This window comes from Canis lupus, chromosome 1, assembly GCF_011100685.1.
Source record: "Canis lupus familiaris isolate Mischka breed German Shepherd chromosome 1, alternate assembly UU_Cfam_GSD_1.0, whole genome shotgun sequence".
Taxonomy (NCBI): domain Eukaryota; kingdom Metazoa; phylum Chordata; class Mammalia; order Carnivora; family Canidae; genus Canis; species Canis lupus.
In genome coordinates this window covers 24,760,082-24,785,846 of record NC_049222.1, presented here as the reverse complement: position 1 = coordinate 24,785,846, position 25,765 = coordinate 24,760,082, and the positions used below count along the sequence as shown (strand labels likewise).

At 47.4% G+C, this 25,765-nt stretch overlaps 1 protein-coding gene and 1 long non-coding RNA gene across 25 annotated transcripts in view; one reads left to right on the top strand and one right to left on the bottom strand.

The window, feature by feature from the left end:
* The window catches only part of LDLRAD4 (low density lipoprotein receptor class A domain containing 4), a 386,066-nt gene that overhangs the window by 258,684 nt on the left and 101,617 nt on the right, over positions 1–25,765 (top strand). The window lies entirely within an intron of this gene.
* The window catches only part of LOC119870728, a 2,404-nt gene continuing 1,418 nt past the window's right edge, over positions 24,780–25,765 (bottom strand). Inside the window, exons 2-3 of the long non-coding RNA XR_005353478.1 lie at positions 25,618–25,765; positions 24,780–25,456 (exon numbers count right to left, since the gene is read on the bottom strand). The exon at positions 25,618–25,765 is cut by the window's right edge and continues 177 nt beyond it. This is a non-coding gene — a long non-coding RNA (uncharacterized LOC119870728). The remainder of the gene's footprint in view (positions 25,457–25,617) is intronic.

Below are 25,765 nucleotides of genomic sequence, written 5' to 3'. Positions count from 1 at the left end.
AAGATCGTAGAATCTGCTTTTCTGGAAAATCAAAAAGCACGCCCTAAAAATAAGGCCGCCCCATTGCTCAGAATGCTTTTCGTGGGGTCTCCTTGAAGTTGGGGGGTAAACCGGATGACCTCCGTCTGTCCTCCTTGGTTCTATTAAAAGATTTGCAGGGGATGAGGTTTCCACAGTTGGTAGCACAGTCTAATGCTTAACAAGTCTTCCGTTGGAGATATTAATACCATCTTTTCATCTGACCTAAATCTTTCCTGAGGAAGTTAAGCCGTGCTCCCACTGGGGATGAAGAGCAGAGGAGATCAGAATTCAACCTTGAAGGCATCCAGTTGAATTCAGAGTGTTTAGGGTCAGGGAGACTCAGGACTTGGCACGGAACTGGGTCACATCGTTCGATGGGGTCAGGGAGGGACCGCACAGAACCTTGACTCTCGGTTCTGGTATCAGAGTCAAATACTCCCATAGTCCAGATGAATAAGGATTGATAAGGATGGGGAGGTGGGAGGAAAAGAGTGTGATTTCAGGGTTTGGGGCAATTGCCACCAAACCACGGCATCGATAAGCCAAAATTAAAACCACACAGTATAAAACGTCGCGCTCACACATAACCCTTCAGCGCCTCAGTGGCCTTGAAGACAGACAACCTGGGAGCACGAGGGCTAGAATGTCTTCGTTAATCTTTTGGGTCATTTTTTGTTAGTTTAACAAAACATAAGAAATGTGAGTGTGTTCAGGAAATGCGGTAAGACGAATTAATGAGTTTTAAAGCTATAATGTTTAATTAATTAGTAATTTCCTTTTTTTTTTTTAATTAATTAGTAATTTCCATTTCAGCCTGTTGCCCGATTCATAATGAGCATCCTCCAGTCTAAATAAAATGTAGACTGCTTAGCTTTGGGAATTCTTCTTTGGCTTCTTTTTATTATGGCTTTCAAAGGGCCTTTCAGCATTTCTAAGAGGGTGACTACTGTGCATTTTCAGCCTTTCCTAATTATGACCATTTTTTTCAAAAGCAGCTCACCGAGCCCCGTAAGAAGACACAGTGACTTTCATGTCATACTATCAGATAAAAACCCATTTGGGGAGCCTTAATTTTCTTTCAGGTGACAAAGGTCCCCCTTTTTTGGAAGAAAGAAGGGTGACTTCTGAAAACCAAAGCTACAGTGAGAAGGAATATTTTGTTTGTGCGGGAAGGGGAGCAGGTAAAGTCCTTTCAGCCATCAGAACGGGAAACGGGAAGCCACCCAGGTGACAATGACTGAAGAAATCCATCCGAGCGCACGGCCTCCCCAGTTATGGAAAACCTCCATGATCCTATTTCACTCTCAGTTTCCTTCCCAGCATTATCCTTGGGACGGGCGACTCGGTGCCCATCCCCTAAGAATAGAAGACCCCACCGTTGTCTCCGTTCCTTTGCGCCTCCGTCTCCAGTTCCCCATCTACAGCGAATCACCTTCCTGATTCACAGGGAATCTTGGTCACTTTCCTGATTCACAGGGAATCTTGGTTTCCCGTTTAGGAGCACATGTGTGTCATGTGAGACTTTGAAATTTGGAAATGCTGGAAATAAGTTGAAACTCTTTGCTTATGGAGGACTGTTTGATCTTTAAAAACAAAACAACAAAAAAATAGAAATAGAAATAAAAATAAAAATAAAATAAAATAATAAATAAATAAAAACAAAACAAAACCGACATCCAGCTAACCTCATGGACTCACTGTGTATAAATGTTAGCAGCTGGCTTGGGCTGGCCCTAACCAAGCACAAGAGTAGCGTCTGTCTACTTGCCCGTCTTTGGCACATTTGAGGAGTTGCCCCCTGATTTCATTCTCCAGGGCTCCTCCTTCCCGGTGAGATGATGATACGAGTGATGTCACAGTGCGGAGGTGCATTTCTCTCTCTCTCGTTGCAGGATGATGTTGGGTTTTCAGATGTTCTTTTCTGTTGTTCACACATAATGTGGCCCTTACGGCAACTTTTGCAGGAAGACTTTGTTTGGCATCATGCTCTCCTGCCCCTTCCTGGAATAATGCTTGGAAGAGGGAAGCATTATTTTCAGCTTTTAGGTGAGAGGAGATAAGATTGGTGGAAGTTTGTCCCTTGTAGGTGATCCTTTATGAACCCATTTGATGTTTGACATTCCCCGAACGAAAAGTCGTGTCTTTTTAACTGAATAAAGACGGATGTCCTCCAGTAACAACAGGGAAATTTTAAATTAAAGAAGCATACAAAAAAAAAAGTGTACACGAGCATTTCTGCAAATGCTTGTATAGGATCTTGTGCTGTGACATGACTGTGTATGGTTGACGGTAACCACAGAGACAGACCATCGAGGGAACAAGTTACGAGACTTGTTCAGAATCAGCACCAGCGTGAGGCCATAAAGCAGGTCATCAAAAATAGATGGTATAACAAATTTAGAATTTTTTTTTTGTAAGGAAAAAGAAACCATCGACAATATGTTATGTTTCCAAATTTTACAACTATTCACAGGCTTGAAGTAGGCCTCAGCCCCCACCTACTTCCTACCTCCTCTCCTGTCCTCATTGACAGGATGCAAGGAGGGGAAACCCAAGTGTGATTCCAGATTTGCAGCCACTGGCGGAGACAGTCTGTGCAGCCCACGGTGTGTAAAAGGGATTGCAGGTCAGGGCTGTCACCATCACTGCCAATATGATCAATATTTACTCAAAGATTCTACTTCTAACCCAGATTTGTGTGTTGTACTTATCCTGAACCTCTTAACTTCAGTTTAAGGCCAGTACAATCAAAGGATTTTATTTTATTTTATTTTTTAATTTTTTTTTCATGTATCATATTTGTTACATCTTTCCCATCACTGGGGAAGCCGAAGGGGAGGCTTGCTTTTTTTTTCCCCCTCCCCTACCTGCCAATGCGCTTTCAGCAAAAACCCTGACTTTCCATCTTCAATCTTAAGCAAGCACGACGGCGAGGTATTAATATTAATGAGCATAATAACAATAATAAAACTGGCAGCGACATCAAATGAATGTGGTCTCCTGCAGTAGAAATATTTACCCGATGTGTCCTGCCAGTTAGAGAGATTTGGCATTAAACCTAGACATTACCTCATCCTCCTGGGCAGACAGCCGATTTCAATGCTAAGCAAGTCTGCGGAAGCGAAGGGCTGAATACCTGCCTGATGAGCTGCAGAGCCCCAGACCCTGGTTGGAAGTGATTTTCTTGAACGTGTCTGTCTGTGTCTCACCCGTAGCTCCTTTCTTCCTCTCCCAGCCCTCCCGTAGGGTTGTCATTGTTTTTAAACTATGCTGATATATATATTTTTAATTTTACTTTTTTAAAGATTTTATTTATTTATTCATGAGAGACACACAGAGAGGCAGAGACACAGGCAGAGGGAGAAGCAGGCTCCATGCAGGATGGGGGACTTGATCCCAGGACCCCGGGGGTCACGCCCTGAGCTGAAGGCAGACGCTCCACCACTGAGCCCTCCAGGCTGCCCCATATATATGTATTTTTTCATGTTAAAGGCACAGTGTGCAAAGGCCTGCCAGCCAGGGTATCGACACACACAGAAACCTGAAAGGTCAGAATCAGGAGGAAAAGCAAAATGCCCGTGTGCGTGCATATGGACACGTACCCACCCACCCACACAGCCGCACACTTGCAAGCACACATACTCTTGTCTTTATGGGAATCAAGGGCAGGGAAATAAAACAGGCTTTCTTGTTTGTTTTGATTTACAGTAAATACAGGAGACATTGCTCAGTGAAGGAAGTTTTATCTCAAGATCTTTAACAGCTGAAATGATATTTTGAAACATTGAAATTGGACCAAAATTGTGTCTATGCTACTTCCAACCTATGAGAACATAACATTAAAAATCCTTTTATTGGGGATCCCGGGGTGGCTCAGCGGTTAGCACTGCCTTCGGTCCGGGGATCGAGTCCCACGTTGGGCTCCCTGCACGGAGCCTGCTTCTCCCTCTGCCTGCGTCTCTGCCTCTCTCTCTCTCTCTCATAAATATATACAATCTTTAAAAATAATAATAATAAAAGAAATATGTAACAAATATGATACATAAAAAAAATTAAAAAATAAAATAAAATAAAATCCTTTGATTGTCCTGGCCTTAAACTAAAGTTAAGAGGTTCAGGATAAGCACAACACACAAACCTGGGTTAGAAGTAGAATCTTTGAGCAATATCCATCATATTGGCAAGGCTTTGAATTCTCATCAAAGTGCCAAATGGTCATCCTGTGAGTCCTTCAAATAGGGTGTGGAAAACCACTCCATCTACTCCCAGGACCAGTTTGCCTCTTGTTTTCTTTAGCTCTTAACTCAAAGTGGCAGTCGTACAGACTTTGCGCTTTTGCCACTAAGTGAATTAATGTCACCGCTCGGTGTCACGTCTTCTAAAACTCCTCCCCAGAGCTAAACAGCTTCTGTGTTGGCCCTGACTTCTGACCAATTTTTGGGACCACATTGAGGTACAGTTTGTGATAACTTTAGGGTTTTTTTTTCTAAGATGCTCCTACTTGGATTTAAGTTGTACTAACTCCTTTACACACAGTTAAATACTAATTCTTGGCCTATATGCATTTGCCAGATTTGGTGTATGACGTTCATCCCAGCCGCCAAGTCATTAAAAAAAAAATGTAATATTGTAAAATACTAAGCTCATAAATAGACAGTTTGGCTATCTACTAAATTCTTAGTTTTTTGTTTTGTTTTGTTTTGTTTTGTTTGCTAACTCTCCACAGGAAAAATAATGGATTGAGAAAAATATGACAGGTCTTCCGAGCGCTTCAGCTCGCATTTCGATGTTCCCCCAGTGCCCTCCGAAAGAGCAGCCATCCAGGCTGAGATCCCTCCTCCATAGACAACTCGCCGCGGGCAATTTCCATCTCCCGAGGCCTTTATGTCCAGAGGGTTGTAGGTCAGCAGATACAGTAAACATCTGCTGCAATAGGGGAACCTGGGGGAGACGCTCGAGAATGAAGGGTGACAGCAGAGTTTGGGGGATAAATCAGGATTACGTCCTGATATTAATAGGAACCCAACGTAGTTCCTATTAAGATGGGCTTCCACGGAGCTTTAAGTTTTGACTGCGCGTGAATTGTGCCTCTTATGGGTTGTCTCCGGCCAACATCAATTGATGATACATGATAAAATATAATTTATATGCCTGAAAGTGGAGATTAGATGCCAAGGGTCTGCTTTTTTATTCTGACGCTATTCGTAATTTCTTATTTTTTATTTTTTATTTTAATTCCAGTTAACATAGTGTCGTATGCGTTTCAGGCGGACGATGCCGTAATTCGGGGCTTCCACACTCCACATTGTGCTCACCTGCAAGGACGTTCTTAGACTTAATTTTATCTGTGACTCTTTTTTTACCCCCTTACAAGGAAGATCGCCCTAAATACTGTTACAAACGGCATCGTGGAGAAATGCAGCACTTTGTGCTCCAGCAACCTCTGTGCCCCGCGCAGCCTTTGAGGATCCTTTCCCGCCCAGCTGACGGCCCGCCGCCTTCCAACAGGCCACGGGTCCCCAGCACCAGGTACCGGGACAAACGGCAACACGCGTGAGCTTCCTGCCCTCAAGTAAAAATGCCCCAAATACTCTAAGTAGGAATTGGGATTTGAGTATCGGGGAAGGGCAACGGGTAAGAAAGGAAAGAGGGGAAGGGCTCAGGGAGACACGGCCCCGACGGCAGCAGCTGGGCCCCCCACCCCCAGCACGGTGCAGGGCGCGGGGGCCCCTGACCTAGGCCCAAGGCAGGCCCTTAACCAAGCGCCCGAGGCCATCGTTCCAAGGGACAATAAGCATCATGAGCAATCTGATCGTGCCCGCAGGAGGAAGATGTCATAGGGACGGGCGTTTCTCCTCTGCAAAGGGCAGGTGTGAGGCCCGGGCCAAGCCCTCCTGCAGGCGCCGAACAGGCCACCGTGGCTTATGATGGCCTCCGGTGTGGGGACAGCGTCCCTGTCAGGTGCCACCTGTCCCACCACAGGACCCGGATGCACTGCCGAAGGCTGGCTTGGAGCCGCAGGACCCGCTTGGGGCTGCAGCCTCGCCCTGCAGCTTGGGCAGGTCCGGCCACTCGGGGCTCCCGCGTGGGTGCTGGCCTCGCAGAAACGGGCCAGTGTCCTTCAATTCCTGTACATTGGAGGGGCTGGCCGCCCGCAAGCCAGGTCTCCTTTGGCTTCTGGCTACAGTAAAAAGGAGATTTTTTTAAGGGTAGCCCCACTATGGGCACCAGGAGGGGGGAGCAGGGGCGGGGCTCAGCAGTGGAGCATCTGCCTTCAGCCCAGGGCATGACCCCAGGGTCCTGGGATCGAGTCCCGCGTCGGGCTCCCTGCATGGAGCCTGCTTCTCCCTCAGCCTGCACCCCTGCCTCTCTCTGTGTGTGTCTCATGAATAAAATCTTAAAAATCTTAAGAAAAAAAAAACGTTGGCCCCCTACTAATAATCATGGGAAAAATTACAATTGTTCCTTGACTTTTGAACGTTTCTTGTCAAAACATTAGAAACTCTTACTATTTAGTGTCAGTGTACAGGGAAATGGCAAATGGCAGTAAAGCTAACGTTTGTTTAGCATATTGTGATCTAAAACATTAGAAATGTCAAGAATTAAGCTGTTGTATTTCTTCGTGAAACTTATCGAGCGAGTTTGAACAGAGCGCGCAGTCCCCCTTCTCGGCCACAGAGCAAGCACGTCCTCCTCTGCCTGGACGAGGTGTCATTGTCCTTTCTCAGCCCGGGTCAGCCTCCAATACTTGACCCTTCGTGCTCTGGGTGTCGTGAAATATCCCCGAGGTTTCTTCAACACGCATTTCTTTTTGGTGCCATCATTTCCCCGGGTCGCCCTCATCCTTTGTGCCCCACGTCTTGGTCCCCGTGTTGTCACCTGCCTCCCGGAACCGCTGCCAGGCTGCGTGCAGGTTGGGGGCACAGCGCGGCCGTTGCTCCCTGCAGCTCTTCCTTCCATCTCCTGGCGGGAGACGCAGAGTTCACTGCCGGCACAGTTGCTCTGCATCTTTTTTTTTTTTTTTTTAAGATTTTATTTATTTATTCATGAGAGAAAGACAGAGAGAGGCAGAGACCCAGGCAGAGGGAGAAGCAGGCTCCATGCAGGGAGTCCGACACGGGACTCAATCCCGGGACCCGGGGTCACGCCCTGGGCCGAAGGCGGCGCTAACCGCTGAGCCCCCCGGGCCGCCCTGCATCTCTTTTTATCTTTGTGGCTGGTGCTTCCTGGGACGCAGGACACACCACAACTGCACCCTTGCTGTTTCTGTGTAAATAATAGCTGCGAGGTGACCAGTTACCAGTGGGGTTTGAAAGAGCTGTCGGGTTGGTTGTCGTCGGGCTGTTACTGGCCCAGCGGTTGGCAGCCCGGGGAGCCAGCGTGGAGGGGGCGCTCGGGCCGTGTCCCCGGCCCCCACCCTGTGGAGCTGTGACAGTGCGCTCACTGACGTCTTTTTATTTCTTTTATTTGAACCGCGTGCAAAGCAAGGAGAGCCTGCAGGCACATCTTGGACACGACGGGTAACATGCTTGTGCCCGAGATTGTGAATCCGAGAAACCACCGAGGAGCCGACACCGATGCAAACACACGAGGGTTTATTTACAGGCTCGAGCTTGGGTCCAAGTGCACCCGACACAGCGGAGCAGGGACTTGGACCCCGAGGTGGGTTACAGCTGGGTTTTTTATGGGCTGGTCTAGGGGATCTTCTCAGAAGGGGGGGAGGAATTTTTTCCATTCTAATATGCGGGAAAGGGTGAGGGAGTTTCTTAAGATCTGATATGGGATTTCCTGCCTAGGACATTCTGCAGTTTTTCTTATGAACTTTAGCTCTTATTCCCGGGGCCTAAGATGGCTGTACTTGTGCTAATGCTAAACTTGAGGTGGAACGGCCTTAATTTTTCTCAGCCTCCACGATAGGAACAGGAGTCCACGACTTCTAGTTAAAACGAGGGTCGGCGAACCCGAGCGATCTGCTGAGAGACCGTCTGCATGTTGCTCGGCCTCCCTGGGCCTCAGTTTCCCCTTCTGCAGAAGCCTGGATGACTTCACAATGTCTCTTCAGCTCTAAAATGATTTGATTATTCTACCAAATGAAGGCACTTTAGAGAGATTTCCAGAGAAAGTCATTTAAAGGTGATTCAAGGGTTGAAACAGGAGACCCCCGTGGGAAGGTCATGAGAACCAGGCCAGCTTTCCTAACGTGATGGTACCTTGCAACCCTCGTGAGGCTCACCCCGGAGCCTCGTGAGGCTCACCTCCCGTCCCTGTCACTGAGAGCAGGCACGACCTTAAAGGTACGGGACATTCTATAGGAAGCAAGTATAGGATTAATGTGCCTTGCATGAGGGGTAAAAAGGAAAAAAAAAAAAACAAGGAAGAGGAGGAGAGGTGGTGCCAAAGTGGTCTTTTCATCCACTTAGGAAACATGGAATTGAAGTTAGATCTTGCAAATAAAAGCTGACATGCTGAGGTTAGGGAAATGGAAATGACTTCTGAGAACAAGGTCCTTTGGGCCTGGACTGGGTTACTCACGGAAACTGCCAGTCTTGTGTCCCTCGTGTCCTTCCAGAAAGGATCTTTGACGGGTGGTCGGAGTGTCCCCCGAAAGAAGAAATAGGAGAAAAGCAGGCAGGCTCGCAAGGCCTCTTCTCTCCACTGTGCTTTTTAATCCCGGTTCTGAAGAGAGAAAGCAAAATACTGTCAAAAATAATCACAGCTCTCAGTTCGCTGCGAAATGGGCATGCTCTTCCAAAATCACAGATAAAGAAAATACATAGCATGATGGGGAAGCTCTTCCTAGAGGAATGACTCAGAAGTCTTTGGGATGAGAAAATGAGTGGTTCATTGGGACCCACTGATGGGAAAGGCCTACAGCACCAGTACAGCTGCCGCAATCCCATCCAGCAGTACTTCTTTCTTTTTAAACATTCTATATTAGGAAGTATTGGCTCTCAAGAGTAAGAATGCCTAAGCTGAAAACAGCAACAACAAAAAAAGACCATAACCTCCCTTTTTGGTTGCTTAACTCCTCAAATCAGACTCTATTAGGAACTGTCCCAAGAAATCCGTTTTTACGGTCGTCGGCCCCCGGGAAAGATGTTCCCGAGACTGCAAGATGTAAAACATCTGGAGCGTGCGTTCTGGTGACTGCTTATGCGTTTAGTTGAAGACATTTGTTGGGCACTGAAGTTGAATTTAAAACAAGGAGAATGTGTAACGAGGAGCACTTTGACTGCTTATCATCACTGGAGCTCTCTGGACTCGCTCCTGGCAGTCACTGTGTTGCTCTAAGATGGGTTGGAACGTAAACCATAGTGTTTTGTTTTTAAATGTGATTTGCTCCTGTTTTTTTTCTTTTTTCTTTTTTTTTGATGGTTGTCTCTTGCATTGGACTTCTAGGATGAATATAGGCTTAATAAAGAGATGTGGGGCAGCCTGGGTGGCTCAGGGGTTGAGCGCCCGCCTTTGGCCCAGGGCTTGACCCCGGGGTCCCGGGATCGAGTCCCGCGTCGGGCTCCCTGCATGGAGCCTGCTTCTCCCTCTGCCTGTGTCTCTGCCTCTGTCTCTCTCTGTGTCTCTCTCATGAATAAATAAAGAAAGTCTTTAAAAATTAAAATAAAATAAAATAATAAAATAAAATAAATAAAATAAAATAAAATAAAATAAAATAAAATAAAATAAAATAAAAATAGAATAGGAGAGCTGACACATGTCCAAGGCTGCCTCTCTCTCTGTGTCTCTCATGAATAAATAAATAAAATCTTAAAAAAAAATAAGGAAACGTGACTATATTTTAGCTACCCCATTTTTTTAATCCCTTAGCCAGACACCTTTTGTGTCGTAACTCCCTAAAATAAGATCTAGGTCTGTCAGGTGTTCCACAGAGTCGCAATATACGATTGATTGTCTTAGGTCCCCGTGTGAATGGCTGCCTAATCATCTTTGGCCTTGTTTCCTATGAACCACTTTGTAGGAAATTATTCTGAAACAGGAATGTTCTGCACAGGTTTTGCCAGGCACTCACCGTGAGCTTCGGGAGTAGAAAAGGTTGGCTGCTTGCAATTTTTTTAAAAAAGATTTCTTTTTGGAAGAGAGCACTTGCCCACTTGCTGGGCGGGGAGTCGGGGTGGGAGAGGTAGACCTCAGCTGACTGCACTGAGCGCCACCACCGCCTGCCACCGCCCGCCACCGCCACTGAGCTGCCCCAGAGCTCCATCTCTTGACCCTGAGGTCACGACCTGAGCTGAAACCAATAGTCATGCTTAACAGAAGGAGCCCCCAGGCTCTCCAGGTGCTTGCAGGTTTGGTGTGTGTGGGGGGGTTCCTTTCAAATGTTGATGCTTCTGAAGGTGTGTGATGCCCCTAAGAGATTTGTTGCTTTTGTCATTCCCAAGCTGAATTCAAATTTCCCTACATTCATTGACTAATTTTATGTGGTTCATAGTTAGGATGTTACATTGCCTCCATCAATTCTTTTTTTTTTTAATTCCTTAAATATTTATTTTTTAATAACAAATTTATTTTTTATTGGTGTTCAATTTGCCAACATCTAGCATAACACTCAGTGCTCATCCCGTGAAGTGCCCCCCTCAGTGCCCGTCACCCAGTCACCCCCGCCCACTGCCCACCTCCCCTAGTTCATTGCTTGAAATAATCTGTGAAATAAGTCAATCAGAGAGGGACAAACATTATATGGTCTCATTCGTTTGGGGAATATAAAAAATAGTGAAAGGGAATAAAGGGGAAAGGAGAAAAAATGAGTGGGAAATATCAGAGAGCTAGACAGAACATGAGAGACTCCTAACTCTGGGAAACGAACTAGGGGTGGTGGAAGGGGAGGAGGGCGGGGGTGGGGGTGACTGGGTGATGGGCACTGAAGGGGGCACCTGACGGAATGAGCACTGGGTGTTATTCTATATGTTGGCAAATTGAACAACAATAAAAAATAAATTTATAAAAATAAAAAATAAAAGAAATAGTCTTAGGAAACTGATGACTACTACATTTAAGAAAATCGGAGATTGATTTTTTTCCTACTCTTCTACTTCCTTCCACTTCTAGTTAACCATGACTGCATTCATCTTTAATTGAATTTAAAATTTTCCCATCTGTTTTTTTGAGGGTTAATTAGGTTCAAATACTGTCCTGAGGATTAGTAGTCCAATTCCCATTGGCTGTGAGATTTTGGGGTGTCAAATTTTGCTTGAAGATAACTTTGACAACATAGATCACTTCCCACAAATACTGAAAAATAAAATTCTTTGGACTGTTTTATGTATTACCCCCGGGGGGTGGGGGCGGTGGAGAAATATCCCATCTCCTCTCACTGCACTTGAACTTCAGAGATCGGGCTCTGGGTTGTCAGATGATGAGAGCAGTGGCTCCTGTTTGACCACAGAAACCAGTTGCCCAGCAGCAGTTCCTTTGAGCTAACGAGGGCCTCAGCTGCCCGGAGGGGCCTGCTCTGCACCAGAACAGGGTATTGCAGGGCTCGTAGGCTCCGTAAATGTTTATGGTTTGGTCAACAAATCGTACCAGTCTGCCCTCTTGAACATTTTGGGTTTTTTTCTGGATAGTCTCACCCTGTGGTCACCAAGCTGGTCCTGCACCATCCCTGCCTCCAGGCTTAGAGTCGGCCTAGTCCTAGTTTCTGGAATGTGACTTGTCCAGTCGTTCGGAAAGCACTGAGAGGGCAGAAGACGAGTCGCATTTTCCACATTATTACTGTGAGCTGAACACAAGACATTTTTTGTGGGTGGTCAACTTTGTTTCCTCACGAACATTTTTTTTTTTTTTTTTTTTTTTGGTGGCTATACTGAAATAGGTAAGAAGTGGTTAAATAACATCCCTCTTCTTCCTTCTTTCCTATGTCTCTTACCTCCACTTTGGGTCAAAGATTTCACCATTTTCTAATGGGAAGGTGGAAAGATCATAAATCACTACTGTTCATCCATTAATAGCCTGTTGCATATATTGACTTTTACATTTACTTCTAGTAAAGTGTATCGAGTTCTCATTCGTTAGTAAGGACTCGCACGTTTCCAAATCCGTATCTTCGGAGTGCTGAAGTCCCGGGCTGGACCCCTTCATGACAGTATTTATCTTAGAAAGGGTTCACTTGCTTTCTCTCAACCTCAGCTCCTTAATCTATATAATGAGGCAATATATGGATTTCATGGAATTATGTGGGAATTAAATGAACGCAAATAAGGCACTGAGGGCAGCTTCCACTCTATAACAGACACGCCACCAATATTACTTCCATTTTTTTTTTCTCAATCCTTCCCTTTTTGAAGTTCAGAGTGAATATCCCATTCGTGTTTAATTAAGCACAGGTGTCCAGGTTGGGTGGGCCCACCTGCCGGATCAACCAAGACTCTGGGGTGCAAATTCGAGACGCCGCAGGCCGTAGCATCCTCGATCGCGGTGCTGCCTGCTACTTAGTCTTGTGACTCCATCCCAGTTCGGTGTCTGTGTCATTGTGGAAGTTCATTTGAAGAAGCTTTGTGCCCACTTGGTACACTCGTCCACTTGGTAATTCCCATCATTTAACGACAGTTTCTGTTTTACTCTTCTTAGGATCTTAAAAAAAAAAATCAGACAATGATACGAGATCTGTAGGGCCAAAAACATTTCTAGGTTATATTTAGATTATTACTGCTTGAAGTTATTTATTTGCATTTTGCGGCGAATGTTTCTTAAGGAAGCTGAAAATATTTGGATTCCTAAAAGCCTCCATATCAAATTGTGTCTTTTCCTTTTTTCCCTGCCCCTCCGAGATGGAGGTAGAAAGGCTGAGTGTGTTGTGAGTACGTGTTACCGTAACAAAGTTCTAATAAAATTGTGTCTTTATAGAGCTCCTGTAGCAGTAAGATCATGAATGGGCTTTTTTTTTAAAAAAAAAAAAAACATATAATGTATTATTGGTTTCAGGGGTAGAGGTCCGCGATTCCTCAGTCTTATGGAACACCCAGTGCTCGTGACATCACAGCATCCTTAATGTCCCGGTTAGCCCGTCCCCCCCGCCCCCCCGGCCGCCCGGCCGGCAGCCTGTGCTCCTCCAGCACTGCTTCCCCCGAGACCAGGGCTCCTGACGGGCAAGGCCGTGCCACGAGCACTGGGCGTGGGGTCATCGTGGCCACTGCCGGGTCGCCGTGCAGGTGGACCACCCCATGGAGCTGGTGTCCCCAGGCAGTGTGGGCCTGAAGCTGCTTAGACCCCACCTGATGAACCACAGCAGCCAAGTCCCCGTCCACGCTGAGGCGGGCGCCGTGCATGTGCGCGTGTGAACATGTGTGTGTGCCAACCCCCGAGGGCCACCGTGCGACTCGCTGGGAGGCTTTTGCCACTGTTGATGGTTCCGGCGTAAGTGTCCTCGCTCCCGTGTCACGGTGCCGTCCCGCAGGGGATTCAGGGAGCCCCCCCCCCCGGATGGCGTGGGGACGGGAGACAGACGTGCCCAGCTCTGCCGGGAGCCCACACTGTGCCCCAGAATGATGAACCCCACCGTACCTTCACCAGCAGCCTCCCAAGTGTTGCGTTTCCTCCCGCCTTTCCGGACACTTGATGACTGCGAGGCTCTTCAGTTTCTTTTTTCAGGATTTTCCGTGTGAGATAATAGCTCAGCAGAGCTCTAGTTTTAATTTACTTGGTGTGTTGTTGGGTATCCTGAGTTTGCCTCCATGAATCGCATCTTCAAGGTTTTTTTGTTGTTGTTGTTGTTTTGGGTTTTGTTTTTTGTTTTGTTTTTTTTTGTTTTTTGTTTTTGTTTTTTTGCATCTTCAAGTTTTTTGCCCATTTTCTTTTAGGTTGTTTGCATCAAGGTCTACCTACTTGCAAGCTCACAACTTAGCCTGCCAGTCTTACGAATGCTGGCAGAAGATAGGAGGCCCCTGGATTATCAGCAAAGGCCTTTTTTGCTGCTAGAATAACAAAAAGCATGAGCATCAGCATATTTGCATGATTCTCCTTGTCCCGAGTGCCACTGGGGCACCGGTGGGCCCAGATGGGTGTATATCCAATGGGTTCAACTAAATACCCCCTGGGCTTAGGGAACCCACATCTTTTATAATCAGCAGTAAGCATGCCCCTCCTTTATTATATTATTATTGTTGTTGTTGTTATTATTTACAGATTTTATTTTTTATTTGAGAGTGAATGAGAGAGAGAGGAAGAGCTAGGGGGAGGAGCAGAAGGAGAAGCAGACTCCCCACTGAGAAGGGAGCCTGACGTGGGGCCGGATCCCGGGACCCCAGGATCACTACCTGAGTCGAAGGCAGATGCTTCACCACCTGAGCCACCCACGTGGCCCGTGTTAGTCTGGAGGGAAATCCTGTCTTTTATTCTACTGAAGTAAACAGACTTGCCCTTGGCTCCAGAGGGGGAGACACTGTCTTTATCTTGCAAGGCTGCTTCCTATACAGACATTCCTGAAATGACCATCTAGACCCAGGGACAGTGAGTGCCTCTGCTCACAAACTGTGCAGAACTACAACCGACCCACGGAGAACTGCTTTCCAGTAATATCTACACCAGCTTGGCTTCTAAGAAATTTTCCCCTGCGTACACCGTTCTGTTGGTCACCACCAAGCTGGGAACCCAAACCGTTCCATTTATTTCATACAGCATCTAATCGAGGCCACTACCATCAGAACAAGACCAACCTGAAATGATGACCTCAGCCTTGGTCCTCGGGATCCCAGACCCACGAAGCTGAAGAAATCCTGTTAAACCGTCAAAGTCTACCTGAGGACCTCAGGCGGCTTTCCCTCACATCTCTCCGTTGACCTTTCCATGTAGCCTGAGGCTTTTATCTGGGCATGACAGGATGGGTACGTTATTGCACAGATTGCCATGGCCCACGAGACCCTGGGAAAGCCCGTCACCTGTACCGACCGTGCATGATGAGTTGAGGCTGACCTCGATGCCTTCCAGAGCCAAGGAACCATTGGTCACTAAGTTCAAGAGCAAATTCTGTTCCCCCTTTTCTAGTTAGATGCCTCCCTTTGTAGGACGCTCATTGCCCGAAGGATGCGTGTAGACAGCGAATCAGGTATTCCTCCAAGAACCCCCTGTGCAACCAAGGGTAGCTTCATTTTGGAGAGAGCTCCCCAGGTGCCTGGGGGTTATGTGAGGCATACCCCCCAGGGTATCTCCTTAAACCTTCAAAAGATCTTTTATGACCCCCCACTAGAGGGAAGTTACTGCATTTTTAGGAAGCCCGTGGTAGGTGAATACCTGTCCTCTACCCAAGAAGTATAGTCTGGAGGCTTGTTTGGGGCCCCTGGGAAGAAAATGTTGTTTATAGCTGTTGGGGCCCGATGGGTGGGATAGTTTTTTTCAGCTATTTTCATAAGGTCTTTATATGTGATAGTCTGTCCTCCCTGTAATATGTGTAGACATGGATTTCTTTTTCTTTCTCTCTACCTTGTCCTCTTCCTCCTGTCTGCCTCTCTCTCCTTCCTCTTCTCCCCTGACCTCTTAACCCCTTCTCTGAATTCTCCGGGTTTCCCAAATCTATGTATTGGTGTCTTTAAGCAGTTCCGAAAAATTGTCAGCTGTTACTTCTTCAAATATTGTCTCTGCATTGTTCTCATTCTCTCTTTATGATTAATTGTATGTTAAGTCTTCTTACTCTAGCTCCCGTGTCTCTTAACTCTTTTATATTTCCCATGTCTTCATTTTTTTCTGTGCTACATTCAGGGTAATTCCTTCCAGTCATTAATTCACTGCTTGGCTGTGGCTCATATCTTATTAAACCCATGCAATAAAAAAAAAAAAAAAAAAAAAAAAAAAAAAAAAAACCATGCAATAAGTTTGTCTTTAAGGTATTATATTTTTCATTTAAGAAGTTTTATTTTATCTGCCTCTCTCTGTGTCTCAATAAATAAAATCTTTAAAAAAAAGTTTTCTTTCTTTTTTTTCTTTTCAAGTTGAATCGGTCATTTTTTAAAATTGTGTCTGGCTCCTTATAAAGTTTCCATTTCTCCTTTTTTAAGTAATAAGTTTGTCTTTAAGGAATTATATTTTTCATTTAAGAAGTTTTATTTGTTTAGTTTTTTTTTTTCAAGTTGAATCAGTCATTTTTTTAAAATTGTGTCTGGCTCCTTATAAAGTTTCCATTTCTCCTTTTTTAAGCAATAAGTTTGTCTTTAAGGTATTATATTTTTCATTTAAGAAGTTCTATTTGTTTCTTTTTTTTTTCAAGTTGAATCGGTCATTTTTTAAAATCGTGTCTGGCTCCTTATAAAGTTTCCATTTATCCTTTTTAAAACATATTAAACATACTTAATTTTCTTTTGTATAACTGATATTTTCTATATCTGAAGTCTTTGCAAGTCTTATTCAACTTTCTGTACTTTTGCTGTTGCTCACTCATGGTGCTTTGCTTCTTGTTTGTTTTGTTGGGATGTATGTATGTGTGCGTATGTGTTTTAATGTGAGCTTATGGTTCCTAGGATTATGTGTGTGGGCATTCCTGAGGCCTAGATCGAAGGTGAGTTCCTCCAGGGACTATGTGCATTTATATCCACCAGAGGTCTTAAGTATCCTTAGATTTCGACCATTTTCTATTATTGGCTTGAGTGTTTTTTTACTTACCCAGAAAGTACGATTTTAGGTCATAAACCTGTCTCAGGACAAGCTTACAGTTATAATTCTCATGGGAGATTGTTTTCCCACGTCCTGAAGACTAGTAATTTTCCTTATAGGCCAGTGGGGTAAGACGGGCACCGGCGGTGGGTTTATTTCTAGTTCACCATTACAGTGAGCATCTAATTTTTGAGAAACCCAGTTTTACCCAACAGCAGTGTTTATTGTGGAGCTCCTGCAGTGGAAATGCCCTGGGTTTTTTGTCTCCTGTCTCCTGTGCTGCAGGAGCCACTAAATGAAAACATCACAAAAAAAAACAAAAACAAAAACAAAAAAAAAACAAAAAAAAATCATCATCACCTTGGCAAATGCCCTGGAGGTACCCAAAAACCTTCAGTACCCAGTGACTTCTCGAGGGCCTGCTTACACGTCGCTTCTGAGTATTGCTTGCTTTTTTACTTCTTTGTTAAAGACAGTTCATTTAATTTTATCCATCACTTGAGTTGTTTCCAACAGAGGACAGGTCTGGGGATCCCATTCACTGTGTTGCCAGAAATGGAACTCATCATTTTTCTAGTTCCAGAAACATTTGGAGTCAGTGTCCTATAATCTCCTCGGTTTACCATGGGGAGTTAGCATCAGCCTTTCCTTCGTGTGCCTTTCCTTGGGTTTTCCTTCTTTCCTCCAAATTGTTCTTCCGGTGTATTTAACCGAGCACTGTTGTGTAGAGGGCCCTCGGGGTGCTGGTGGGGCCAGGAGCGACAAAGGCTTGAAGTTTAAGACATACTTGGAATCTGCTAGGTAAAATAAAAAGTGCGCCTAGCAACAGGCGCATTAGGTGGTGAATACACATGAGAAGGAGAGCAGAATGTGTGTGTGTTTGGAACAGAAGAATTCCTAGCGGTGAGTGTCCCCCGGAAGCCCTGTGATTTACGTTCTTTTTGAAAGTCCACTTATGAGGGGCTCAGGCAGCGCAGCAAGCCACTGTACGTCCTCAGAGGAATTCACAGGATGACTCCAGTGTTCTTCACCGTGCATGGGACGGGGCTTACCGCACCCGCCGGATGCCTGCTCCTGCTCCAGGACCCCCGGCTGCATTCCATGAGGAGGGAGCATGAGCCTCCAGCAGCCGCGGGCGCGGCCCTCGTATCTCCGGCGTGAATTCTGCTAGGCCGCATCTCACGTACCTGTCGCATGCTGCTCGCTGACGTATTCATCGATGTCTTTTGACAAAGGAAGTCCACATGCAGGCAGGCCCGGGGACACTGCGTACACACTTTGCTGTTCAAAAATTCCACACGGGAAACCTCTAGGGGCAGCTTTGCTTTGGGACAAGTGACCCAGAAGGTGCAACGCAACGTGCTCACCCAGAGCCGCATCTGAGTTAAGGAGGCAGGAGTGGTCTTTGTCACCAGGTAGAGGGGAGGGTGGTGGCGGAGAATGTGCCTCTGCCTTGCCCGCCTCTGCCCCCACCCCCCCGCCAGCGCCCGAGACCCCTCTGCTGAAAGGCCCATAGTTCCCATCTACGTGGCGAGTGCCCTGAGGGGTCAGGGGCCCTCATGTGTGTAGTGCGGCCGTCCCCACACCTGCTTGGCCGCACTGCCCTTTGTGTTTTTAGAAAAACACCTGTTAGCAGCTGGTGGAGCATGCGTGTTCTGTGAGCCAGGCTGGGAGGGGACGCTGTTCTAACTCCTGCTCTTGTGTTCAGCTTCTCGAGCTGCCTGGCATCACCAGGGATGAGGGTGTTTAAGCTTTTAGTTTCCTGGGACATGAGTAAGTACTGCCCAGGGTTGGGGGGAGGACGGTAAGCCTGCCCGCCTAGGAGCAGCCTCGGGGCCAGCACTTAAGCCCAACCTGAGACAACCCTTCTATTTTTCCTCTTTCCTCCCTTCCAAGTATCCTGTTTTGTTTTGTTTTGTTTTGTTTTTTTAACCCGCCCTTCATCTGCTTTTCATGGATCGGAGCCCCCCCCCCCCCCATGCACAACCTGTACCCTTTCCTCAGGCTCTGCATCTGTACGCTCCAGGACACCCGTCTGCTTCGACCAGCAAGTGTGTCATCTCTGAACCCCCTAAATGGAGTTTCTGTGTGTCTTGAAGCTGAATATTTGTTTGGAAAGTTTGGTTGAGAAGATTGATTATCTTGTCGTTAAGCATATTTACCTGATTAGACTGTTTCATAATTTGATCCTGTGTGAAAACCGGCCTGTCGTGGAAAGTATACCGTAGTCATACGAGGTTTGGCTGTTGCTCTCATTAGGGATGGAACCTGATAATGCAAACCGGGAGATTTCCAGTTATGAGCGTCTTTAGTAATGCCCTCTGTGAGTACCTGTGCGGGGCATGCTGCCGATGGCACGAGTTTTGAGGCGGCACAAGAGCCACAAGAGCACCCCCTCTATCACCGTTCTGCTTCATGATGCAAGGAAGAGCCTCGGTTTGGAAACCACCCTCGTCCCGGTGCATTTTCACAAGCGCAGCACTAGGAGTCCTCTGAGTTTACTTCAGCCCCATTGCTTACTTGCTCTGTGTTTGGGAATTTTTAAAATCTCTCAAATATGATGGGTACCTCAGGCCAAGAACGAGAAATATGGGAGGGGGAAATTTGTTATAAAATAGAGTCATTGGGATCCCTGGGTGGCTCAATGGTTTGGCACCTGCCTTCGGCCCAGGGCGTGATCCTGAAGACCTTGGATCGAGTCCCACGTTGGGCTCCCTGCATGGAGCCTGCTTCTCCCCCTGCCCCTCTCTCTGTGTCTCTCATGAATAAATAAATAAAACCTTAAAAAAATTTAAAAAAAATAAAATAAAATAGAGTCATTACTGGAAATATAATTTGAAACCTAATAGCCTTCCATGTTTTCTCCAAGGCTGGGGAATTATCAGCTCCAGTGCGTGGTTTTATCTCTGTGGCCCAGTTAGTGAGGTGCCTTCTCCAGGCCTCCTGTCTGCAGGCCGGATGACGCTACTAGTGCCTACTCCCCGGGGCTGTGGCCTTCAACTCAGCTAAAGCTCTTCCTTAACCCCTAGCTCCCACAAAGCTCCCCACAAATTTTGCTTGTTGATTATGTTTCCTAATATCATTTTTCTTCTAAAGGCAGGGCACTGAAACAGGGAAATATTTCTTTTTTGTTTTTTTTTTAATTTATAAATTTATTTTTTATCGGTGTTCAATTTGCCAACATATAGGATAACACCCAGTGCTCATCCCGTCCAGTGCCCCCCTCAGTGCCTGTCACCCAGTCACCCCCACCCCCCGCCCTCCTCCCCTTCAACCCCCCCTAGTTCGTTTCCCAGAGTTAGGAGTCTCTCATGTTCTGTCTCCCTTTCTGATATTTCAGGGAAATATTTCTGATCTGATTCTTCTGTTCAGTATAAATGCCTCGGTATTCCCGTCTTAACTCCCTTTTCAGCATTGGCTGCGCGCGGCTGAGTTCCTGCTCCCTGGATAAGCTGCGTGGTTTCTCTGACCAGCTTGCCTGAAAAGACTTGCTAGCGTGTAGAACAAAACAGCCTTTGATCCCATGGCCCAGGCAGCCCCTTGAAATGGAGCATTACCCATAATAGAGTCTCGAAAACCTGCTACAATAGGCCAATTTTTTGCATTTGTGTAGAATCATACTGTATGCTAATCGTGTAAATAGGCTGTACAACATGCCTTTTACACGTCTTATTTTCCCAGATGCTTGGAGAGGCCATGTGTGCAGTGGGTGGTCCTGAGGGCTTAATTCTATGTAAAAAATTACTGTGCAAATGAGATGTGTTATCTGAGATGTGACTGGCTTACTGATAAGCTTGCTGTCTTGGAACATGGCACCTGCCCAAAAGACTCACCAGTCTTCATCCACGTCGTTCAAGTGGGAGCTTGCACGTTGCACAAAGGGGCCAGAGTGATGTAACAGACACAAAAGCCGTATCCTGAATGTTTATGTTCATCTTCTTAATCTGGGCCAGAGGTACTTCATTACTCCTCTAAATGATCCCAAGCTCTTAAATCCTAGAGTGAGTGGTTGTGGTGGTGGTGGTGGTGGTGGTGGTGGTGGTGGTGGTTGCTGTTGTTTGGGAATTTGGGTAAGAAACTTGATATGATCAACTTTTTCTTGTAAATATTTTTTTTTATAAATTTATTTTTTATTGGTGTTCAATTTGCCAACATATAGAAGAACACCCAGTGCTCATCCCGTCAAGTGCCCCCCTCGGTGCCCGTCACCCAGTCACCCCCACCCCCTCCCCACCTGCTTGTATTGCGATGTATTTCCCCCTTAGGACTGCTTTTGCTGCATCCCAAAGATTTTGAACGGTTGCATCTTCATTCTCATTAGTTTCCATGAATCTTTTAAATTCTTCCTTAATTTCCTGGTTGACCCTTTCATCTTTTAGCAGGATGGTCCTTAACGTCCACGTGTTTGAGGTCCTTCCAAACTTCTTGTTGTGATTTAGTTCTAATTTCAAGGCATTATGGTCTGAGAATATGCGGGGGATGATCCCAATCTTTTGTTATCGGTTCAGACCCAATTTGTGACCCAGTATGTGGTCTATTCTGGAGAAAGTTCCATGTACACTTGAGAAGAATGTGTATTCAGTTGAGTTTGGATGTAAAGTTATGTAGATATCTGTGAAATCCATCTGGTCCAGTGTATCATTTAAAGCTCTAGTTTCTTTGGGGATGTTGTGCTTAGAAGACCTGTCGATTGTAGAAAACGCTACATTGAAGTCACCAAGTATAAGTGTATTATTATCTAAGTATTTCTTAACTTTGCTTATAAATATTTTACAGTGTCTCTTCATGTACAAAGTATATAAATATGCGTTTAATGTATTTATTTGGCATTTAGAGTTCAGAAAGCATAAAGAAGAAAACCAAGTGGTCTCTAAACCCACGACTCGTCTTAAGTGATCAAGCAAGACTCAAAGTTTAATTTAAAAACGTTTTCATTTGTTTGTTGCCCATGGAAATTTTTTATCCTTCTGGTTAAGCTCAGGCATTTCCCCAACTCCTCGTTTCTAGGCGGTAAAAAAAGTACCTTGGTCAGTGTCCCAAATGAGTAGCTAAAAGCTGCAACCACCCCTCCTCCCCACACGCACACACCCCACGCTGGTGTCTGTAGGAGTCCAGGGAGCAGGTGTGGCCATCTGTCCTCAAAGCCTGTCACACTTCCGCCCTTCCTCCGCTTGCTGACCAAGGTAAGTCACACAGGAGAGAGAGTTAGGGAAGTAGGAGTGTTGGCAAAGCCATAGGATGCTTGCATTTTTGGGGAACCGACTCGTGATCCACGCCTTTGTTTTGGGGAGATTCCGGGAAATCCCTTTGCTCCCATCCCATGAAGCAGGAGCGGCTGCTCGCCTTGACCGCCTCCATAGCCGGCTGGCCTACCCATCTCAGCCCCTCGATTTCTCCGGTGGGAATCAGACGGCAGCATGCTGGGCCTCCCTGGCTTGCGTGAAGCTGTTTGCACAGTCCCATGACCCTCTTTCTGCCGTGGCCTGAGACAAAGCGGAAAGCACCAGCCCATGCTGGCCCCTGGCCAGGAGCCCTAGTGAGATACAGACTCTGCAGAGAAATTTCTCTTCGTGGAGTTCTCGCAAGCTGCAGGGCTCCTAGATAAGTCTAGGTCTGACCCTTGGGGTGGGGAGTGAGGCTGGGAACACCAGAGAAAGCCCCTTCTCACTTGCTGCCTTGGCCCTTTTGTATTTGTGGGGTTTTTTTATTTTGTTTATTTATTCATGAGAGACACAGAGAGAGGCCGAGACACAGGCAGAGGGAGAAGCAGGCTCCACGCAGGGAGCCCGATGCAGGACTCGATCCCGGGACCCTGGGGTCATGCCCCGGGTTGAAAGCAGGTGCTCAACCGCTGAGCCCCCCAGCCTCCCCTGTCTGGGAATAGATTTTGAGAAAATCTTAGGGCTAGAAAGGAAAATCACTGTGTCAGTTAGCTGGTACCTCAGTTACGCCGTGCAACAGACTACTCCGAAAACTCTAATAACAGTAACGATTTATTATTATTTTTTGGTCACTAATCAGCCCCCACTGGTCTTTACTCCAAAAACCTGCTGATTCCAGCAAAAGCCACGGCAATCAGATTGTGTGGAATGGGCCATCTGTGTTTCAGCTCCCGCCCAAGTCGATGTTGCCTAATGCAAGGTCTGTGTAGCTGAACTTCCGCAGTTGTTTCCAGGTCAGATCAAGCCTCTGACTTTATTCTCAGCTTCCTAAAGCTTTAAGTGTGACTTGATCTTCTTGATCTTAAAGAGAATTAAGATGCCAATTAAGTTGGCTGTGTCGCTCTCCATCTCACCCCGTTTCTAAATTAAGGCTGCCCTAGTTTAAAGGTGCTTCTCCTCACTGTGCCTGAGTGTTGGAAGAGCTTAATTACGGTCCCTGTGCTTGCTGTGAGTATGTGTGTGCCCTTGCACAGGTGCACGCTCACAAGCAGGCTGGACACGCTTGTATTCACGTACCCAGGTACTCCGAACTAGGTTATTCTGGAAAATAGGGTCTGATGAGGGAGAGAGTGCATTGGGAGTTAACAGACTGCATTTATTAAGGCCCGACCTACTATTTTTGTGACTTTCCGCAGATGACTTAATGTTCAAGCGTCTCACGTCCCCGCGTGTGACATCGAGCCAGTAGCGCCAGCTCCCTGTTGTGCGGGAAGGACGGAGAGTGGCCGCGCCTGGCGGAGCAGGAGCCCTCTGGGTCCTCGTTCAGATATTTAAACACTTTAAACCCCGCCGTCCAGCCCCCAGAGCTGTGTCTGGATCTTGGGCTCGGGGGGAACCACGCAGTCGGGATCCGCAGGGGAACAGGACTGGGCCGCAACCCGACTGCAGAAGCACTGCCAACAGCCCGAGCGCTGGCGGGCCTGCCTGGGGGGGGCGCGGGCCGTCGGGGGGTTGGGGACTGCCTTGTATCCGGGGGCTCGGGACCGGGCCCAGCCCGTTGCCTTGAGGAGCCTGGGAAGCTGCACCCTGTGGGGCCGCCGGGCCAAACCCCAGACCTGCCCCCGACTTGGGGTCACGGCTGCAGCAGCTGCGGTGGGGCTGACACAGGGGAGCCCTCCGCTGTTGCCCCCTGCCCCTGGGTCGCAGGGCTCGGGGCACAGGACGGGGCCAGGGCACAGGGCCCAGGGGCCCCGACTGGGCACCGGTTCCCACACAGGCAGTGACTTGAAGGGACGCGGGTCCTGTGCGTGTTCTCTCTGTGTCGGCGAGTCTGCAGCAGCTCTTTCCACCTGAGCACCCTCCAGGGTCAAACACGCTCCAAGTCTCATGAGCTCCGTTTCGGTTTGGGGACCTTCTGTTCCTGGGGGCGGGCTCGTTGCCGGCGAGATTCCTAGGGCGCTGTTACAGGGCAACCTCCCCCCACCCCCAACCCCCGGCGGTGTATGAAGCTCGCTCCTGTGCGTGCTCATGGCCCTTCCCAGTTTAACCCAACAGCCTCGGAGCCTGCAGGATTCCTGTAGGAGCCTATCAGGCCCCCTTGTCAACGAGCCTGGGGTGACGCCTTGACCTGCATGTGGCAGGGACAGCGTCCCTAGATTAGCCGTGGCACGTCATAGAGGATTTCACGATATTGGAAAACCTATCATGCACGCTGAGTGGGTTTACATGTGCGAGAAGAGAAAATGAAATACTCGTAAGAGGGAGGTGATGTTAGCTGTAACAATAAGGCCCAAATGTGGGAGGAAAAAAATAACCTGTTGTGTATTTTCTGTATCCTGCAGTCATTTGCACTTGAGCCATGCTTTTGAAATAATGGACAAAATATTCTCACTTGTCCCAGGCATTAATCATGAGTTATATCTGAACTCTTTTTTTTTTTTTTTTTTGGTGTGATCTCTCTCAGAGCAAAAATAAAATGTGAATTCTACGATGATGCATAGCGTACGGAGAGCTTTCCACATATTGTCATTTCACCTCCACCGAGCGTTCATGAGCGAACCGAGACTCAGATCAGGGAAGAGAATAGTTCAGAGACCCAAGGGTGGGAGAAGTGGTTGGAGCTGACCCTCCCGCTCCCTCCCTCCTTCCCCACGGCCTCTTTCTTTTTTCTGCATTACCGTATGTCTCGCCAAGTGTGAAAGGTGACCTGGATGAGTGTTTATTTTATTTTATTTTATTTTATTTTATTTTATTTTATTTTATTTTATTTTATTTTTTGGATGAGTGTGTATAATGCACGTCATGGCCGTGCTTGTGTAGTGGAAGCATCCCGGTCGTTTGCAGTAGCCCTTGGCAAGGGGGCAAGTCTGAGGGTGATGCTGACTGCGGTGGGAACCCTTGGTACAACATGGAACACCCTGGCCCTCATCGCCCCACACGTTCCCTGTGTAAGACGCTATTGAGTCTCACGATGTCGACCTTACTCAGCTCCATGGGGAGCCTCTGAGGCAGAGAAGCCAAATACACGAGGTTAACAGTGCTCAGGAAGTGCCGGTTCTGCAGACACTCGACGGCATCCCTCGAGGATCAGCCTTAGAAAGCGGTGCACGTGCCTCCATATCCCTGACAGGATTGCCCTTGGACGTACGCATGTGTCCTTGAGCGAGGCACATATCGTGGCCTTTCTAGGCAGGCAGCCCTCAGTCTGCAGCGCGGCTTCACAGGGCCTCCCGCAGGCTTGCCTTAGAAGGTTGGGCTGCTCGGAGAACTGGGCCGCGTGTTGAAGCTTTCGGCTTTGAGAAGACCCCGTGCCTCGTCCCACCTTCTCCCAAACCCCCAAAGACCTACTTCCAGGATGACCAAGGCTTAGCCACTCCGCAGCCTGCCGTCTCTCCCCCGGTGGTCGGTCTGGCTTCTGACCTTGTTGCAGCCACGACCCCTTGCTAGGGTGTCTGCAGGGTTGACTGTAGTGGAAGAAGCAGGAGAAAGGGCACACATGGAGGAGAAAGAGACACAGAGTCACGAGAACAGGAAGTGGGGGAAGCAGAGTAGGGAGCAACCCTGCCGTGAGCGGGACAGAGCTCGCGGGCCCTGCCCGAGGCCACGATGGCACCTGTGACCTCACCTTTGCTGAGGCAGAGTTGGGTACGGGGCGGGAGCACCCAGCTTCCCACGCCCTGCGGCACGGCCCACCCCTTCTCTGGGCACCAGCGTCCTGCAGCTTGCCTTCCGTGCTGCTCTGGTTGGACGTCCTCAGCCAGCTGCCCCTGCCC